This window comes from Camelus ferus, chromosome 1 (genome assembly GCF_009834535.1).
Source record: "Camelus ferus isolate YT-003-E chromosome 1, BCGSAC_Cfer_1.0, whole genome shotgun sequence".
In the NCBI taxonomy this organism is placed as follows: Eukaryota; Metazoa; Chordata; class Mammalia; order Artiodactyla; family Camelidae; genus Camelus; species Camelus ferus.
The window spans coordinates 108,788,258-108,809,359 of NC_045696.1; the positions used below are offsets into that span (position 1 = coordinate 108,788,258).

General features: G+C 53.3%; 1 protein-coding gene across 2 annotated transcripts in view; it reads right to left on the reverse strand.

Moving 5' to 3' along the window:
* The window catches only part of EPHB1 (EPH receptor B1), a 409,323-nt gene that overhangs the window by 294,798 nt on the left and 93,423 nt on the right, over nucleotides 1-21,102 (reverse strand). The window contains exon 1 of one of the 2 annotated variants that reach the window (XM_032488067.1): nucleotides 14,887-15,019. The exons of the other annotated variant lie outside the window; for it this stretch is intronic. The gene's annotated coding sequence lies outside the window, so the exon portion shown is untranslated. Of the gene's footprint in view, nucleotides 1-14,886; nucleotides 15,020-21,102 lie in introns of those variants that run through there. 2 annotated transcript variants of the gene reach the window in all.

Sequence of the window (21,102 nt, forward strand, 5' to 3'; positions counted from 1 at the left end):
CCCCCTTGTGTCTCTGTCTTCACATGCTGTATTACAAGGACACCTGTCCTACTGGGCTAGGGCCCACCCTCCTTTAGTATGACTTCATCTTAATTAATTATATCCACAATGACCCTATTCCCAAGTCAGGTCATACTGTACGGCACTGGGGGTTAGGACCTCAACATATCTTTTTCCTGAGGGGACACAAGTGAACCCGTAACAGAGGGTAGGACGCCAGGCAACATAGGTGTCGGGTTTCCTCCAACAAATAAATACTCAGGCGCTGTGCTGGGAGCTTAGGAAACACAGACACAGAGAAGGCCGGGTGCCTCCTTCAGAGATACCCACTCCAGCAGGCAATGGGAGGCCTTCATTAGCTCCTGCAGATCCACCCACCATCCCTCTCCACCCTCCTCTGTCCCAGGAGCCTGGGGCAGGTGGGAGGGAGAGGCTGGGGGCGGGGTATGCCCCACGCCTCTGCTGGGCTGCAGCGGGCGGTGGCCCTCTCCCACTGCTGGTCCTGGTCGCAGGCCTCTCCACTTGTCCCTCAGGCCCAGGGTGGTAAAAGCTCCCCACTGCTGGGAGTCCTTACCTGTTTTGTCTTCCCTGTCACTTGTGTTTAACTCTGTGCACACCATGGCAAACAGTGCCCTCATTAATCTCCCCTCCAACACCTCTGTGAACTGTGTCGTCTGTGTCTCCAGGTCGCTGGTGCTACTCAGAGCTTAGGTCAACAGCTCATGGCCCTGTCCTGATCGCACTGGACTCAGATCAGGCGGACCTGGTGTGAGTTCCAGCCCCATGCTATCCAGTTGTACAACCTGGAGCGCATCACTCAGACCCCTAAGGCTCATGCTCAGCCATCCATCAAATAAGGATAATAATGCCCACGTCACAAGGCATTTGTGCCGAGCCAATGAAATATTAGTCACCAAGCACTTACCACACAAGTGCTTGACAAGCAGAAGGCACCCCTCAAACAGCAGACACCAGCACGCCCCGTGTCTGGTCCTGGGGCAGGCAGTGGAGTTTCTCACGGGCCTGAGGTCCTTAGCTGCACCCTCTGAGATGGGCCAGCTACTGGGTCCCGACCCTAAGGCCCACTCTGAAGGGTGGGCTTTGGTTCCCTCCGGCCCGGCAGCGTGGGCTGACTGGGAAGCCACACTAGCCCTCCAGCCACACTCTGATGTCTCTCAGGGCCTCCACCCCTGCCTGACCTCAAAAGGACACTTGCCGAGGGCCCCTTCACCCCACGTACACCGTGCACGGGGGATCTGGGACGGGGCCGCAGACTCAGCGCCAGTGCACTAAATGCCTCCCCTGCAGGCCGCCCCTGAAGACCAGCTGGATCCTTTGCAGCCCTATCCAGGCTTAAAGGGAAGGCTGACAAGGAGGAACCCAGAGAGCCAAGGGGCTGCCCTGCCTCAACACACACTCTGAAGCCCAGGGAGCAGTGCTGGCCTTTTCCTGGGCTCAGCGCTCCTCTCAGCGCAGAGCTCAAGAGGCCATGTGGAGGGGCTCGGGCCTCAGCTCTGCTCTAGATGAACAGGCCCCACCCCGAGCCCAGTGCTCCCACCTCGCCCTCCTCCACATGGGCTCCCTCCCCACGGTGCAGGGTGGGCTCTGCGGCCAGGGGGTAGCCGCTCATCCGCAGTCTCCAGCAGCCAAGCCAAGGGCTGCAGCCCTCTGCTGGGCTGGAAGCAGAGACTTTCTGGATTAACCAGATTAGTCCAGGTTGAGGGCTCTGGACTGGGATGGGGAGTGAGGGTGGGAGAGGGTAATGGACTCACACAGCACGCATGACCCACAGCCTGTCTGGCTGGTGAGGCAGAAGGGCACCAGCAGCCTTGGCTTCATAGCACGTGGGACCCCTGGCTCACAGGCTTCATGGCCTCATTTTTCAAAAATATGGTTGAAGAATCACTGGTTTGAGAACAATGGTGCTGGGCAGTGGTTTTCTCTCCTACCTCATGTCTCACGTGGCACTAGAGAGTGCTCCCTCTTGGGAGGCCACCAGGGACTGAAGGCAAGAGTCTCTCCTTGCATCCAGAGCCCTTGGGAAGGAGTCAGCAAGCAGCTCAACCACACTTTGAGTTTCCCCAAGGGGCCAAGGTCAGGAACGGTGCTTCAGAACGAAGGCAAGGTGACCCAGTGCCTGTCCTGTTACCTCCCAGATGCTCCCCATCGCCCTGATGCACCAGGCCTGACGGGTTCACTGTCATAGTGAAAGGATTCAATCATGCGCTTGTCCACCTGGAAGTGGAGGCTCAGCACTGAGCCCTGCCCTCAGGAGACTGTTCTCAGGCAGGGCTGGTGCCCAGGACCCTCCGTGCACCCCTGCCCACCCTCCACACCCCTGCACTCAGCTCCCCGCCTCCTTGTGGCTCCTTGATGGAGAAGGGGCCAGGGGCACAAAAACTGGTAGTTGCTCTCCAACAAAGGAGAAGCCCCGAGGGAGTGAGACTGAACACAGGAGCAAGGAAGAGGGGAGCCTGAAAGCCTTCCGTCTTAGGTATAAAATGCCAGTCAGTCTTCCTTCTGCCTAACTCCTTCTGCTGTCTTCTTTTCCTTTGATGTCAGTTCCTGTTCTCATTCTGGTATGTCTTCCCTCAACCTTCAAGATGGCCAGACACCCTTTCACATCCACGTGCACCCCTCCAATGTCTGCAAATATGCCACAGCCAGAGAACCAAGAAGAAAAGTGGGTCTCACCAATCCTGGCTGGAGATCTCCAGTCCTCTGCAGCATCAAACATCAAACATCAGAGGCCAGATCGTGATGGTAGATACAGGCAAGGCGGGCTTCCGAGGCTGCCGTCCAGCTCAGGCATGATGGCCGGCAGCCCCAGCCACGCCCAGGCCTCAGGCATCAGGAGGCCCTTTAACCAGACCTTCAACAGAGCTTCTGCCCAAGCCCTCACCTCCTCCCAGCTTCCTTTCCAACAGCAACACGGGCACCATCTGGCAACAAGGAGAAAAAAAGAGAACCACCCAGGAACGCAGTGGTTCAGGGACATCCTTTAAATCAACGCCCCAGCACGCGGATGGGGCAGGTCTGGCCAGAAGCCCAACACTTGGTGCTTCACCTATTTGCATTTTTGTGGGGAGAGTCAAAGACTCATTTAAATTGAAGAGCCTGGCATTTTCCAGGCTCCCAGCACCATGAATTCAAAGGGAGATTAAGTCTGTTTGCCCTGGCCACCCTGACAGACCCGTGCGTTGGCGGCGATGGCGGCGATGGCACACAGGTAAGAATCACGGCCAGAAGTCCACTGCCTCCGCTCCTCACGGGTGCGAGGAGAGAGGGCCTCTCTCTTTCTGAGGGATGCAGGTACCCGGGGGGCATCAATCACTAGAGAAGAGTGGGGAGGAGAGGCCGCACGCCCATGCAAAATGACTCTGCGGCCTAATGAAGGCCGACGATGGATGGCGGCCCAGGCTCGTTAATCAGAAGGAACATGCTGCCATCCGCCTCTCTCTTGCAGCCCTCCTGCGCCCTCATCCCGGATTGATCTGTGGCACAGTAACTCTCAGATGTCACTGGCACTGGGCCATGCCCCTAGGGCCCCTGCATGTACTGGCAGCAGCCAGAGAGCCAGGGACCCCCAGAGGGAGGGCTGTGGCAGGGGCTTGGGAGATACGCCAGGTGTGGGGCAACCCATCAAGGAAGGAAGGTGTGGGGGCTGGCAGGCAGGCCTGGCATTCTCCTGGATACATCCTGGACCAGACTGGGGCTGCTAAGTCCCGAGGGGCCACTGGAGCTGATGCGACCCCTCGGGGCTGCTCCACAGTGCACCTCCTGCCAGGCACACACCTCCTACCAGGTGCACCGACATCCTCTTTCAAGTGTCCTTGACCCTCCACATGGCCACACCTGCCAAGGCTGCTCCTGCCCCATGACACTGCCCTCCTGGCATCCAGCCTTCAGGCCCAGCCCACCTCCACGCACAGGCCTCACCCTTCTCTCTCCGGAAAGCAAGGCTGGCTTGCTGCGGACTGTCAGACTCACCACCTGGGTCCCCCAGATAGAATCTGTCCTCATCACACCTGACTCTCCACCCCACCAAGTCCCTCTGGCTCTCTAAGGCGCAGCCACAGTCCCTCTCGTCTCCTCTAGGAAGCCTGCCTGACCACCCCGCCATTGCTCTCCTCCTGCCCCTGAGAATACAGACCACCCTTGGCTGGCACCCCAGCTCTGTAGAGCCTGCATTCTGGGCTGCTCTCTGGCGGCTTCATGCCCAGTGTCTTATAGGCACTATGAGTGACATCACTCTCCTCCACGGGCCCTCTGTGCCTCGCATGTGGCCATGGATGGGGAATCAGCAGATGTACCCAGATCTGCTATGTGAATCAGGCCTGGGGTTCAAAGGCTGAAGGCTGCAAGGTGGAGGCCCAGTCACTCTTCCTCTAGGAGGCCACCCTGATGATTTAAGCCACCCAGTCTGTCCCATCCCTCACCTTGGTACAGAGTCAGCCTCAGTGTAGCCTCAATCACTCTCTGCCTTTCATCACTTCCCGTGCTCTTGTGGGACTGATTTTGAACTGCTTGTGATGGCCTGTCCATCCTGGGCTCTGATCCTGCCTGACTCTACCAACACGACAACTGTCAGCTGTATGGTGGTGATGGCAGCAGTGGACCACCAAGAGCAGACCCCGTGGGAGGAGCCTGCAGGGAACAGCTCACTCCTGTCTGCGAGCTCATAGTTCACAGCCTCGTCCAGCTGAGCAGCTGTGGTGGACAGTAGGGTGATGTCTTCGGCCCCTCCAGTGCTGCCCCTGTAACTCCACGGGTGTCTCCTGCCCATGGGAATGGACCTTTTGCCATTCTTCCTCCTTGTCCGGGAAAGCCTGTCCTGGCCTGCCTGTCACTCACGCTCCTAAGACCGCTCTATCATCGCCAAGACATCTGGAGAGCGCCCTCGGAAGACTTCTATTTGTGTTTCCCAATCAATAGCATTGACTGCTCCCGGCATCCCGCGTTTCCTGAGACCCCACTTGTGTCCTCCCCGAGCCTTACGAACTCCTGCCGTGCAGGCCTTTGTGCAGAAATGTCTCCAGAGGGACCTGAAGCTCCAAGTGCAGCCGCCCCGCCCCATTAGCCTTAGAGGGGTCCTGCTGGGTGTCCACAGCTGGGGCAAGCAGGCCTAGGGGCCGCAGAGTCCTGCTCCCCTCCCGCTCTGGCTGTGAGTGCCCGACCTGCCCTCTGCAGCAGAAAGGGAGGCAAGGGGAAGTCTGGCCTAATCTCGCAGGGCAGGAACTGTCCCCTCCCAGAGCTGTCAGGCTTTGGCCTCACAGCTTCAGGGACCGGATAAATGCCACTGTACAACCCAGAGGCACACCCAGCCCTGAGGGCAGCACTCTTGGTGACAGAGGGGACATGTTAGGGAATTGTCCCCACTTAACAAGCAGGTAAAGTGAGACGTGGAAAAGGAAGGCCATTTACATACACATCAGTTTGTCGGGGAAAACGTACCAGGAGACAGCTGACCTGGGAGCTAGGCCTGGCTCTGCCCTCAGCATGTGGTCCGAGCCTGGACCCTTTCCGCCCAGCCTTCTTTGGTGGAACAGCGATGGGATGGGACCGATCACTCTAGGACCGAGGCTCTTGTCTGAGAGGAAGCAGAAGGACCGCTTCAGGTCTCCCAACCATGGGCAGGCGGGCACCTGGAAATCACCTCCTCCTCTTCAGGGATAGATGCTCTTGGGAGGGTCATTTGCGGACTTGGCCTTGTTTGCTCCCTGTGGGGGTGGGGCAAATGTTTCCTTGAGGAGCTACAGCCCCAAGGCTCTCCACTACGGTTTTCTGGCCAGAAAACCAGGCTTCCAGGACACCTGCATGTCTCCTTTTGAACTGAAAATAGTCTCAGTTCAGTGGTTCAGGATCTGGAGCACTGTTCTCACCCTCCAGCTTGGACCTGATGACCAGTCTCGACTCAATCTGCCCACTCACTTCGCGTTCCTCCTATCCAAAGGCCCCACCTCCATTTGGGCGCTGCTCTCAAGTCAGAACCTCTCAAGGAGTAAAAACCAAGGTCCTCCTCCCCAAGCTGCAGCCTCTGATCCAGCACCCTCACCAGCTGGTCATTCAATCTCTGCTTGCATACCACCCCAGATGAGACACTCACTACCTGTCCAGACTGGCCATTTTCTGGTCAGATTGTCCAAACCATCAGAATCCTGGCCCCTAGGATTTCCTTTCTTTGGCCCTGCTTTGCCTCTGAAAGGGTCCCCACAGAAAGAGCTGCTCCCCTTTCTCCACAGCTGCCCTTAGGATTATGAGGAGTAGGACCTCTGAGCTCTCTCTCCCCTAGTCCCACATTCCAGGTTCCATCTGCTCTCCTTCCAGCCCGCACTACCTCTGATGGGGCAGCGCCTGCTGAGCGCACGTGCTGCCTGTGGTCTGAGCCTCACAGGAGAGGGAAGGGGGCTGTCACCGCCCGGGTGGGCACATCCTACTGCTCTCCTTAGGAGCCCCACCAGGCACACCAGGGCCTCCCTAGGAGGAACGAGGCTCCTCAGAGCTCCGAATCCATTGCCAGCTCCCCTTGCAAATCTCTTCCTCCTCCTGCCCCCACCCCCCCCCCCGCCTCCTTCTTCACCCCTCAGGCCTTCTCCCTCTGCCCCCACCTCCCCTCCACACTCTCTGTTCCCTCCTCCCTCTTTGAGCTGTTGTTGTGGTTTAATAGGGGGTTTCTGGGATGAATAGTGTTTTCAGCTCTGGCTGGGAATACATCCGGTGTTCCCAGCCCCGCCCCTGTCTTCACAGTGCTGGTGGAGGGCTGTGGAGAGCTGGGCCCAGACAATGGGCCAGAGGATTCACTTGAGAATTCACAAAAGCCCCGCTTCCCTCCGTGCAGAGTGACAAGCACAGAGAACAAACCCTTCCCTGCATGCTGCCCGCATGGGACACTACACTGTGGGGGCATGCGGGAGCCCTGAGCAGCAAGGCTGGAGCCCTGGGCCCTGGGAGAGCCCATGGGCAGGGTGGGAGCTAACAGAGCTGCAAAGTCCCGGAGGCCTGGCATGGTCCCCCCTAACCTCGCACAGTCACTGGGAATATTGGCACCTCCATTCCTGGCACACTGGGGCCTCTAGATGCGTATACAGAAGGCCTCGCATCCTTTGCCTAGGTTCTGAGAGACAAGAGCTTGCAAGAGGGGAGATGAGCTATGCAGTTCACGGGCTTTCTAAGGGTGAGAAATGTGCCCTGGAGGACAGACACAGCCAGGCTCATACATGTTTGCTGCGAGGGTGGACGAACGGATCAGTGACCGAATAAGAGGGAGTGAGACCCTAGCGTGGTGACCAGGCTGCAGCATCTCATGGGAAGAAGCTTGTCTGGAGCACACTGGTCCCTCACTCTGTACTCGGAGACCCCGAACTTAAGGGCAGCGGCACGCTGGATACCTGCAGAGGGAGGTCAAGTTCCGGCACGCAGGAGGGGACAGCTCCTGGGAGGTAAGGATAGGCGTGGACAATTATTTCTGGCTTCCCAAGAAGACTCAACTGGTGAAATGTGAATCTGTTCTAAGACTTCTATTAATTTTTAAATTGAGTAATGCCACCAAGGGTACACTCTTTCTTATAAGATGTCTATTCTCTTCTCCTTATTTTGATTTACATCACCATTCCATCACCAGTACTACTAGCTGGCTTTCTTGGGAAGGAGAGGGGCCCCTTTTCCCCACTTTGTAAGAATGATTCTAATGGACGTAATACAATGATGATAAATGGCAAAGAGCAAAGCAACTGTGTCCCAAGAGGCAGGTCCCTTGGAGCTAGGATTCAAGTTCACATCTCAGCAAGATGACGTGGAACTTCACTCTACAAGAGTCAAAACTCAGTGTTAAATTTGGGAATGGCCAGAGACAATGAGCCGTGTTTTCTTTATGTCTCACTAAGCTCCTTGGGCCTGCCAACCCTTCCTTTAGAAAAATGATGCCAGGTTTTAATTACCAGCAGAGGAAAACACACACCTGCCTCCTTCAGAGGACCCCTCCCTGCCTAGCCAGCCATGCTGCAGTTCAGAAGGCGCTGGAGTGGAACTCACAAGACGTGGGTTTTAATCGATGCAATATGCCTGCTTCTCAAGGAAATACAGAGATCAAATAAAATGCTATTTGTAGAGTGTCTATTATTGTACCTAGCCCATAATAATCACACATCGATATTATTTATTTTTATTTCTAAATAGTTGGTGAAAATAATTACACTTTTTATGAAGGATGTAGGTCTTGGTCTAGATTCGGTTTTTTTTGCATGCAGATGTCCAGGTGGTCAAGCACCCTTTGTTGAAGAGACTGTATTTGCTCCATTGAATTACCTTTGCTCCTCTGTCAAAGATTAGTTGACTATGTGGGTCTCCTTCAGGGCTCTCTGTTCTGTTCCACTGATCTATTTGTCTCCTCCTCTTGTCAATACCACTCTGTCTTGATTGCTGTAGCTGTATAGTAAGTCTCGAACTTGGGTAGTCAATCCTCTAATTTTGCCCTTCTCCTTCAATTCTGTGTGGGTTATCCCAGGTCTTTTGCCTCTCCATATAAGTTTTAAAATCAGTTTGTCAATATTCACGAAATACTTGCTGGGAATTTGACTGGGGCTGCAATGAATCTATGATCACATTGGGAAGAACTGACATCATGGCAGTATTGAGTTTTCCTATCCATGAACATGGGACATCTCTCCATTTATTTAGTTCTTCTCTGATTTCATTCATCAGAGTTTTAAAATTTCCCTTCTATAGATCTTACACATATTTTGTTAGCTTTATACCTAACTATTTCATTTTGGGGAGTGTCTAACTATGCTTTTTACAAATAGTCCTTGTCTAGCCTTTGAGTCTATACATGCTTATTTCATTTTATTTCATATTTCAGACATTACCACATTTCAGAAGACCATTACGAGATAAGCATTAGCTCTACACAAACTCTCCAAGCCCCAGCTTGAGACCTTACTACACAAACTGGACATAACACCATCCATCAAACAGGTTTTGGCTTGACCCGTTAGGTGGTACATCATCTTGGCTGGGGAGAAACACAACTCTAAGTGAAGTCCTCCAGCCCAGCCCAGAAGCACCCCCTCCCAGGTGGCCTTAGTTTACCACTGGCTCTCAGGAGCTGGGCTGCTGGGATGTGCACTGCATAGCACTGGCAGCTGGCAAACTTTCTGCTAAGGTCCAGATGGTAGCTATTTTAGGCTTTGTGGGCTATAAGATCTCTGTCGCAGCTATTCAACTCTGCCATTGCTATTGCAGCCTGAAAATAAGCTGCAGGCTAGGCTACTGCTTGCCCATCCCTATTCTAAGCAGGGATGGATGGGCCCTGGCGTGGATAAATGTGCTGACAAAATTTGTTCCGTGATACTTAATTTTTTTCTTGTAAATTCTGATCAACTAATTCATAATTTTAGCGTACAATAATAACATATCCTTCCAGCCATCAGCATACCTACAAACTTCCACAGAAGCCTGTGTGACCTTCAGGACACCAGACAGACACCAGCTGGGACCCTGGGAATATTTTGTGAATGGAAGCAAAATTAAACAAGGTTCATATTCACGGGTAATGTTAGCAAAGTGCGCCTATGGAAGGTGATGGCCCAGTTCTGGCCTGTGATTATGTCCTCTTGCGCTAACTGCTTTCTACCTGCCTCGGGAGGGAATTGAGTTCTTCCTAGAGGATCTGAAGGTCAACAGGGGAAACATGGGGAGCAGAAGCCTCATTCACCGCTAACGAATCTGCAGAGGAATGTGGAGGATTAGTGTGTTTATCAGCTGGGAGTCTGTGGGCTTGGCACATAATGGAAATATGTTACCACAGGAGGGCCCTGGGCTCTGGGAAAAGTCCCCTCTTTTCTGATGGGACCACAATCAGAGGTAAGATGAAGGAAATGGGAGAAAAGGCAACACAGCAAAACTAGGCGGCTGGAGCAGAGAAGCAAGCCGATGGACGAAGGGGGCTTCAGAAGGGAAACCAACAAAAAGATGCTCGATCCAAGCAGGTCAAGGCCTGCCCAGGAATGACAGGGGGATGGTGGGGCACTGTCTGCCTCCCACAGCCTGGGGACAATGGGCACAGCAAGGCCCCTGTCATCACCCTGCCGAAACGTTAACTGAGAGTCAGCCCAGGTTCAGCCAGACCTCACAAGGAGGGGACGGCTGGCATCAGCAAAGTCACTCCTCAGCGCCTCCAGTGTAAAAGGCAGCTCCAGCCAGCACTGAGACCGGCGATTTCCCATGGTATCTCCAAGCCTCTCCCGCAGTGAAGGCGAAACTGGTAGGTCCAAAAGTCAGACAACAGCCAGCGAGATGGCAAGACCAAGGGTGAGCCTTCTCCAAGCCTGACTTGTATTACTGTGACCGGCTAAGAATGTAGGCTGTAATGCAGGGATGGCTGCGGCTCCTGGGTGAACAAGCTGGGACCCCAACCACCCCAGTGAGGAGGAGCAAGACCAGTGGAGTGGGCTGAGCTGTGTCCCCCAAAAGACATCTCCAAGACTGATCCCACGGGACCTGTGAAGGTGACCGTCTTTGCAGATGCAATAAAGGATCTCAAGATGAAGTCATCCTGGATTTAGGGTGGGGGGCTTAAATCCAATGACTGTATTCTTGTAAGAGAAAAGAGGGAGAGGTGTGACACACAGAGAGGCACAGAGGGGACGGCCGTGTGGGAACAGACGCACAGACTGAATGAATGCAGCTGCCATTGAGGAGCGCCAAGCATTATCAGCGACCACCAGAAGCTAGTAGGGTCGTGGAATGGCTTCTTCTCTCCCCCAGAACCTCCAGAAGGAAGCACCCTGTTGACACACTGGTTTCAGACTTCTGGTCTCCAGAAGGGTGAGAGAATAAATTTCTGTGGTTTTAGGCCCCTAGTTTTGGGGGGTTTTGTTTGTTTGTTTACAGTAGCCCTAGGAAGCTAATCCAACCAGGAATGGCGTGTCCCATCCCCGCCATGATCCCAGGGGCATGGTCTTTCTTGTCCACCCTACATCCTCAGCCCCAGGCATGTTATAAATACGCCTGGAAACTAGGACCACCTGCGGCCCTGTGCTGGCTGACAGGAGCCCCTGGGCCTGAGAGTGAGAGAAGGACTGAGTGGTCAGCTGGCCGAGATGCTGGCTTAAAGGCTTTGGACTGGTGCTATTTGGCTCAGGAGGTCCTGAGCTCAGGGGCGCTGGGGCAGTGGAGTAAGAAGTGTTAGCTGGAAGTGGTTGCTAGGTTCATAGAAAGCCGTGACCCTGGGGTTTGAGGCTGTCCTGAGAAAAGCCCCTCATCACCACAGTCTCCAAAAGAATCCTTGGAACCAACAGGTACAGACTGCCAGGGCTTGGGGGAGGGCAGGGGAGCCTGGGGTGGTCAGGGAGGGCTTCCTGCAGGAGGCAGACGAGGGGCACAGCTTGGAGTATGCAAAGGATTTGGGTGGGAAGAGAAATGAGAGGATGGACAGGTTGGAGCAGTGTTTCCCAAAGGGTAATTTGTGGAACTGGGGAAAGAGATTGCATGTTTCAAGGGAGAAACAGGTTGTGTGGTCAAATCAGTTCAGGAAGTTAGTTAAACCAGCAGTTACTGCAAGACCCTGTGGAGTGAGGGTGAAGGGGTGAACTTAGAAGTGGGGCTCCAGGGACAATGACAATCCTCAGTAGCTGCCACTGAACATGTGCTGTGGCCGCCGAGGAGAGGGACAGTGAGTGGACAGAGGAGAGTGGCCACGGCAGGGCCAGACTGGGGTTGGCCGGCAGGACCATCCTCACCATCTTCAGCCTTCCTCCCGCATCACTTAGGAGTTGGGTGTGAAGCCAGACGCGAGGGGGGCCCAGATCTGGGGGGGAGGCATCCCTGGTGAGGACCCCTCCCCCATGAACACGAGCAGCCTCACCTTCTCCAGTGAGGAGGAAAACTTCCTAATTGAAAAAGGAGGCAAAAGGACAGGCACAGACTGTTTATCTTCACTTTACATCCTTTACAATGAGCTTAACGACAATCTTCCACTTTGGTACAACTACAGTGCCCCTCAACAGCACCTCGATTGTGATTTGGTTCATTACCAGCTCAGTCCTGGGAATCCCTGCCCCAGTCCCCCAAACTGTGCTCATTTCAAGAGGGGGCAGCAGGAAGTGGAGAGGGTGGGAAGCAGCCCCGTGCCTGGGCTACCCCTGAGCGCAGCCCAACCCAGCTCACCCCACCCTCCCCTCCACAGGGCGACATCTGCTCTAAGAATCCCTGCTTCCTTGCATTCTGGGTCCCTGAAACTCTCTCCCTGCTCCCCACCCAGGCAGTGCCCCAGTCAGTACACAGCACAGCATCCCCCCTCACCCAGGCCACACTGACTGGCACTGTAAAGCCACCCGCCCCACGTTGCTCCCTTCCCTTTGCACCCACCTAGGCATCCTGACCCAGCAGGCTGTCTCTCCAGACGGGCTGAACTGATGGATAAAGCTTGTGTGCTTCCCAACGCAGAACCTTGCCCTCTTACCCTGATCATCAGTGGCTGGGCAGTCAGGAAAGCCCAGGAATGTTAGATGTCACGGAGGGCAACTGGAGGGCAGTGTGGAGGGTGAGGCAGGCACTAGCTGCCATGGGCACCATCAGTCTGGGAAGCCCACCAATGGCGCGAACTCTCAGAGATCAAAAATGCTGGCTTCCTAAACAGGCTCCCAGGCCCCTCCAAGGGGAGCACCTTCCATAGTTCCAAAGAGGAAGCTGGTCCCTCATGGCTTCTTAACTTCCATCTGCAACTTTCCAGCATATCTGCATAGGTACCCTCCCAAGGGCGGGGCCTTTCTGCAGTTAAGGGAGGACGAGGTGGACCCTTCTGATGAACCAGGCTCACCCGTCCCCAACCTAGTCACCTCCACCCACCTCCACGTGGCCTGAGGGACTGCCTGGTGACCAAACATCACAGCTGCTGACCCCCTACCCAGACCCAGCATTCGTTTCGCAGACCCCAGCTCCTGGGGAGCTCATCTGTGTCTCAAAATGCAGCCCTACAACTGGACATCAAGTATCTACCACCAGGCGCAAAGCCCCCTCCCCGCAAAGGCCGTGGTTAAAGCAGGGAGGTGGAAGGGCTGGGCATGGCTGATCACAATGAGCAACTTTTTGTCAAGAATAAATCTCTTTCAGATCAGCTTAAGCTTGAGCACACACTATATTTAGATGTTTAAGGCAATTTTTGAAGTTTGTGTTTCCTAAATTACATCCAATGTCTACCCTGACTACCTCACAATGGTGACCAGTCCCCAAATTCACTTCCTGACTCCACACTGGGGACCCACAGAGGCTGGCATCAGTTTGCACCTTCAAGTCTCTCTGCCATAGCCCCTCCGCCAGGAGGTATAGCTCCAACCACGAACTTCTCCCTGCAAGGAGAGTGCAAACAGACCCCTCCCTCTGCAAGTGTAAAGGCCCCACAACCAGGGACACTCTTCCTGACAGGCCCTGGGGGGTGTCTCACCCGTGATGCTCACCAGCTTCCTGAAGACCCAGCCCTCCCCACCCCCGCAATAGCCTCCTTTCACAAACTGTCTCAGAAAGATGAAAGGGACCGACCATGTCCCTTAAACAGAAGAGCATATTTTGAACAGAGAATTAACAGCAAATTACACTGGTTTCATTGTACTCATTCAGGCACAAAATGAGTGTGGGAGTTAAACTGAGAAAAACCAAACAGGCGACGCGCTATGAATACTCAGTGGGCAGAAGCCCTCCGCAGAAGGCAGTGATAATCAGGGGAGGCAAGCGCCAGGCAGGAGGGCTCCTGATTGGTCAGGAGGCCCGCGGTCCCTCTTCCCAGCTGGGATGCTTCCTCTCCAGGGCTGGGGCTGGGAGGTCGCTGCTGCTCCTTCCGGCTGCAGCCAGTCCCCTGATGGGCAGACACATCCTCCTGAAAATGCCCCAGGTGACAGCCCCTTCCTGGAGAACAGTGCTGGCTCCCCGAGCAGGAGCCTCTGCACTCAGTCAAAAATGGTCCAGTGGCAACTCATTAGGGCCCACAATCCTCCAGTCTTTTCCTTTGCAGGCACATTTGGCTGTGCCAGGGCCACGGCGGAACTGCTCAGCACCGGAGTAACATTAACGTGTGAGCCCATCCGTCTCCTGTGGCTTCATCAGGACCAAGGATTAGCAGCAGCAGAATGATAACCAGTTTCAGAACACGGACATTTTTAAACCACCCCACAAATCCCTTCTCTGCCAACTCTTCCTGGTTCATCTATTATTTGATTCCCATCTTCAGTGGGTACCCGGGCCCCTCCCTTTGCAGAAGCCTCATCAGCCTCCTCCTTAGAAAGAAACCTGGTACAGATGCATGCAGCCCAGGCTGGCTGGGAACGGAGTGCCCATGAGCTGGAGTGGGAGGCCCCTGAGAGGGGGACCCCAGGACCATCTGAGAAGGGGATTCTCGGAAAGGGTAGCAATGGTCCCTGGCAAATTCATTTTTAATCACAAGGGATGCTGCTGAAGATGCCAATATTCACATGCATGACACACACCAGGCCCTGGGGCAAGCTGGGGCATCTCTCCTGGCCAGACTGTCCAAGAGGCCAGAGAGATGGGACAAGAAGTTCCAGCCCCTCCCCTGCCCCCTCCCCTCCGCACCCACCCTTGCTCTTCCAGTCCCAGTAGGACCCACCTCCACAGCCAGACCCATGAGCTGCAGGGTACCTGGGATGCAGGAGCCCAGGCTGGAGCCCTGAGTAGGCTGCTCAGAGCCGCACCTGCCCTAACCACCTCCCACAAGGCATGTGCTCACCCCCAGCTAGGCACAGAGCAGCCCGGAGCTCCAAGTGGAGTGAATACACTTCTATTTCTGTTTCTTTTTTTAATACATTAAAAAAAAGATATAAGAAAAATTTAAACTTTAGTCATACTGAATATGCAGATAGACCCCGATGCCCTTACCTGGGCTGTAGTCAGAGTCCCATGTTAGGTACAGCCTCCGAAGTGTCCTGAGAGCAGGCAGAAGGGTGACTGGGGTGTCCTAACTCTGGTCACTTTCAGGGTGACACACTGGCGAGGGGCACTTACAGGTTATATGACCTGGTTTACACCAAACTGACCCTCACAAAGAGTGCAACAAGTGGCTTTAAAGGATTCTTGCAAAGAACGCACAAGTTGAACCATTCCAGTGCTGCTCGTGAGCAAAGAGAAGCCCATGAGCCTGAGGTTGTTGACGCCCACCCCACCCCCACTCAGAGCTCTTCGTCACCCACACAGAGCGCTGAAAGCCACGATAGTTTAATCAGGTCTGACACGAAATTGGCCAAAAACATCGAATAATCAAGAAGACTATTTGAAATATGGATATACATCCGCCACCGTGAATGATGAACCTCTCCCTGAGTGTATATTTTGCCTGGCTGTACCAGCTAATGAGATTAAGAAGCCATTTTAATCACAGCAATACATTTTAAAATATTGTGTATTTCATCTTTATCTGATTTTTAATAATTTTTATTTTATTGCATGTATTAAAAATGCACAGAAGATATTAGAACAGTAGCACACATGTACTCACTAAATACATAAATATACAAAGTCCTGGGGCGCATGCTTGCTCTGGGATCCTGGAAATTTGGAGATAACTCCCTGTCTCGGGGGCAGCACTATCTTCCTGCCAGAGACTCAAGCCAAAATCCAGACCCCCTCCTGGACTGCTTTGTCCCCTCTCGCACTGGCTTTGTCTACCGTCTTGTCTCTGTTCATTCTCTGAATACCTCCCAGTAAGTCCACTTACCTCCATCCCACTGCCATCACCCCACCCAGGCCAGCCCCCTCTCTTCTGCACAACTGCATTAGCTCCTGACTGACGTCTCACCCCTTTTCTCACACCTCCCAAATTCATTCTCCATCTCACAGATGGATCAGGCTTCCTAAAATGCAAATCTGATTACATCACTCTCTGACCCAAAAGTTTTCAGTCGCTTCCCAGGGATCGCAGGGAAAAGTCCAGGCTCCCCTCCCTCCTTCTCCACGCTGTCTTCATCATCATCATTACCAACATCATCACCACTGATAACATCTATTGATTCCTTTCTATTTGCCGGGTGCTGATGCTAAAGGTTTCAGAGCCGCTATCTCTTTTAATTTCCACAATTCCTTTAGGAAGTAATCACAGACAGTGTGTCCACTCTACTGATGAGGCTTAAAGAGGGTGGAGTGCCCACCTTGCCACCCACCTCCCAGCTCTTCAGAGCTGCTCAATTCCGACAGATCCTCTTGCACACTCAAGCCTCCGTCTGTGATCCCCCTCCCTGCCTCTCTCCTTCCGTCCCATCTTCCCGGCGACTCTTCTCACCCAGCTGGCTTTAGCTTGGATGCTGCAGTCAATGAGATGTCTTCCCCACCTAGGTCACAGACACTGATGGCTGCCTGTGCGGAAACTAAACCGAACCTGCACCTGCCCAGACCTAGGAGGCTCCACTTACAGGACGTCCTGGGGAACAAGAAACATGTTAACTGACAACGTAGGGGTATAAGCTGCAAAATCCAGACTCTGCAAAACTCTACAGGACATGTAATCTTTTTATAAATAAAAAGTTTATTCAACAAATAAATAACATGGAAATATAAAAAGAATGGGGGAACATAGGGATCAGAAGAGGCTTGAGAGACAAGTCAGCCAGACCTAATGTGTGGATCTTGTTTGGATCCTAATTTAAACGAACAAACTGTAAAAAATTTTATAAGACACACAGGGTAATCTGAACACTGTCTAGATATTTGATAACACTAAGGAATCAGTGCTAATTTTTTTAGATGTGATTATGGTGCTGTAGTTATGTTACAGAATGAAAACATGCACATATTTATTATGCAAAAAATGTAAATTATGTGTGTTAAAATTATGATACATAAGATGAAAGGACGAAAGCTTTTTAAAAAGCAGATTGTCTTTCCAGCCCCTATTATGAATTAGGTACTCTTACGAACTTTAAAAGAATTCCAGAAATTTCCCATCAGATCAGTCACCAAACTTTCAAGTAATGATTTCATTGTCATTAGAGACATTCTTCCCCGTGTAACCACCATTACAAGTTTTGTGAGGGTGGAAATGTGTCCTTTGGTTAGTGTTGGGTCTGCTGGACACATGTGAGGGCGCACACAAGCACATGAACACACACACACGCACACACACATCCCCCCAACACCTACATCCACTGGATAGAACCTCTACCCACACAGAAGCGCACTCCCATGTACTCTTTTTAAAGACTTTTTTTTCGATTTTTTTTTGAATTTTGGAGGGAGGTAATTAGCTTTTTTTATTTTAATGGAGGTACTGGGGATTGAACACTGGACCTCGTGCATGCTAGGCACGCGCTCTACAACTGAGCTATACCCACCCCTCCCACACACACTCTTGCCCTTATGCCCACCCACATGCTCCTCCCACCTCTCTGCCCACGTCTACCTCCCACTGGGCCCCACGAGCCCAAGGTCTTCCTCCAGAGGCTCCATGACATGCGGGAAGTTCCCCAGTCTGGGTGACCTCGGAGTGTGCCTGAAAGGCCCTGATTTCTCAGGCTCAGGGTCCTTCCTGTCCCCTCCACACACCTCCACTCCCTCTAACACCCGACACACACAGACCACTGCCCAAGTCTTCCTCCTCAACCACTACGTCCACCCTCCCTCTTCCTAGCTCAAAGTTCTTCTGAAGGTGTTACTTCACTCAACTACTTTAAAAAAACGAGGCAGCCAGCCAGCAAGGCACTGTGGGAGGCCCACTGGCAGATCTGAAGATGTGAAAGGTACCATCCCTGCTCCCAAAGGCCTCAGCTTCTCAGCCAGAAGGAGCTCGATGACGACCACGGTGTCTGAGCATCCACCACGCACTCCTCCTACATCAGCTCACAGATTCTCACAGCCTCCTGAGCATAAGCTCTACTCTCACGTTCCTACAGAAAGAGGCACTGAGGCTCAAAGAGGAAACCTCAGAACGTACTGCACCCAGAGCCAAGTTCCAACCAAGCTCATGTCAAACTCCCAAGACAATTCACCTTGAATGGTTTTATCAGCTCAGACCCCTACGCCCCCCACAACCCACCTGGTCTGTGCCCTACATCGCACCCTCACCAAATGTGATCGCGATTCCTGCCATGGCCTGCTGGCCCTCCCCTAGACAGCCCATCCCCTCAATAAGCTCAAAGTCTAGCATGTATTTGAGGTAGTGAAAAACAGGGAAGAGATCAACTTCAGGATATGATCAACACTAACCCTGGAAAGATATTAATCTTGTCTGGCAGAAGGGGCGCTGAAGCTGGAGCTTTGCAGATGAGTAGGAGTGCACTAGTCAGAAAGGCATGGAAGGGAAGAGCAAGGGCATGTAGGAGTGAAACGCCTTGCCAAGGTTGTCAAGCTGCCCAGCAGAGGATCTCAGATACACAGACAAGAGGGAATGAACATCACAGGCCAACCTGAGTTAGGAGCAGTCACTCTGCCCAGAACATCCAGCACAAACCTTCCATAATCCCTGGGCCCCCATGGCTGAGGATGGTGACAAATATGATGATGATGAGTGATGAAACTCACACATAAGGGGTCCCAAGTGTCTTTTCCACTCCTAACCTTGGGAAGTGTCCTACACGCACCTCAGATAACGTGAAGAACCCATGCCCCCTCACCTCGTGTCCTCCGCTCCACTGACCACACACTGCCCTCCACCCACCTCCCTTGGGAGACTGGACCGAGTCAGAATACCATGCAATGATAGGCCTGAGCTCCCAGCCTGTGTGCAGCATCCCTGGCTCTGCACAGATTCATTCCAAGGACAGGAATCAGCACGGTGCTCCCAAACCTGGAGACAGTGCTCCCGAAGGCTGGAGCCACCTCCTGAGAAGCCCTGGGACTTCTCAGCTTGGAAACGAAGTGGCACACAGTTCCAGTCCTGAGCAGCAGTTGTTGCCTCAGTAAGCAAGCAGACCCCGCACAGACCCCGCTCTCCTCCACAGATGGGCGCCTGGAAAATACAGAATTGCTTCCAAACTACAGATTGTGCCGAAGCCCCGTATCACCTGCTAGATGCAGACTCTGCCGTCGCATGTCTGAAGTCTCCTGGGAGCTGAAGCATCGGGGCTGGCCTGCCACCAACTACAGGGAGAAACCAGGTGGGTGCCGTTAAACAAGTGTCGATGGTCAGATGATGGGGTCGGCAGGAAGGAGGGACCTGAAGAGACAGAGGTGCAAATCCTTCCCTGTCCCCGGCTTCTCCTCCTAGTCCTGCCGTCAGCACTCAGACCACCACAATCGAGTCAGCTTTCCCATCTGACAGTGGGGCTGCTAATGAAGCCCACTTACAGGATGATACTTGGAGCTGTGAGATGATGACTGTTAAAGTGTAAACTTAGAGAAGCAGGGCGTGAAACTGATAAGCTGGGATGCCAAATGCAGCCACACCTCTGCCCTCGCCCATGACAGACACGGCCCGTGACCCGGGCATGCTCATTCACCAAGTCACCGTCCTCCTCGCCCCGCCAACACCTCGCTCCATGCCAGCCGGCACAAGGGATAGCATCGATTGGCCTTCTCGGGATTAATCAGCGAAACCTCAAGCCACAAACCCCTGAGGGACGTTTCACGGTGAAATACAGGAGTGTTGGTCAGGCCATGGGCCACAGGTAGTGTGGGCTCTCCAAGAAGGGAAGAGAAATTGCCAGTGGAAGGGGCTCTAAAAGCCCTCCCTCTTCCCAGCACAGAGACCCAGCTGCCCGAGCAGAAAGAGGTTTCTCCACAGAGAGGATGTGCAGACACAGCACACACGGGCTCGGCCCCAACCAACACCATTCATCCATCGTCCATTCAGTGCGTCAGTCAACAGTGCAGTGGAAGGGTGAGAGCCGGCAACTTCAGAGCAGGTGGTCACCACACACCGCCCAGAGGAAGTGTCCCTCTGGGTTCTGGATGAGTTGTGTCCTCAAAGAACCAGTGGGGAAGGCACTCCGGGCAAAGGAAACAACAGTGCTTGAAGACCAGCACCCCTGTGATTAATGACCATTAGGGACGTGCGGTGAGCCCACTGCCCTGCTCTGCTGGCCTGCACTCTGAGGGCGGCCACACTCTCCTGCAGGGTTGCTGCTGCGCTGGCCCTCTTCCCTGAGTCCCAGGGGGTTAGGGTGTGGCTGGGATTGGAGCACTCTCCCTTCAAGGTTCAGCAGCCCCTCACCATGGACTTCCCAGGCCAGAGAGAGGTTGGAATCTTCCAGATTCCTAAGGGTGATAAACTAAACTGAACTGACCTGGAAGAAAACCACCCTTAAGGAATAAACACGCTGAGGGGGCTGGGCGTGCCTTGGGCCTCTTGACTTAAACCTGGTGGTGAGGAAGAATCGGGGGCACCTCTGCCCTCACCCATTCAGGACAACTCCCAGAGGCACAGCCATCTCACCCAAGGTCTGGAGCCCCCCTCCTGCCACTCTGATGGCCCCGTGCCCCTACAGCCCTGCTGGTGATGGGACAGGTACCACGCGAGGAGAGTGATATTCACCAGGAGGGGATGAGCCTTCCACTGGGGTTGAGACTTTACTGACCTCCACCCCTTAGAATCAGGACAGGAGAGGCCTTTTGTGGGGCCCTTGGGTCATGACTGAGCTACAGGCACCAGCTCTGCGTTCAGATTGTCACCTCTGTCTGCACCAAACCCACGATGCTTTCTAGAAAGTCTGCCGTAGTGGGAATGCCTTCTGAGCCTGACACCCAGGGAACTACTCCCAGTGAGCAAAGCACCCGAGAGATCTGAGGGCACAGGACACGGAGGAGGTCGACTCCATGGAGATCTGCAGTGGAGACCAACCTGCACAGGCATTGACAGGAGGAAACCAGCAAGTCAGTCAGCAAGAAGAAAGGTGCAAATCTTGAACTCAGATATTAACCACTATATATAAAAATAGATTAAAACCAAATTTCTGTATAGCACAAGGAACTGTATCCAGTATCTTGTAATAACCTTTAGTGAAAAAGAATATGAAAGAGACTATATGTATATATATGTGTATGACTGGGAGACTGTGCTGTGCATGGGAAATTGACATATTGTAACTGACTGCACTTTAATTTAAAAAAAAAAAAGAAAGGAAGGTGCACTGTGGCGTGTCAGTGAGGGCAGAAATAATGTCTGTCATC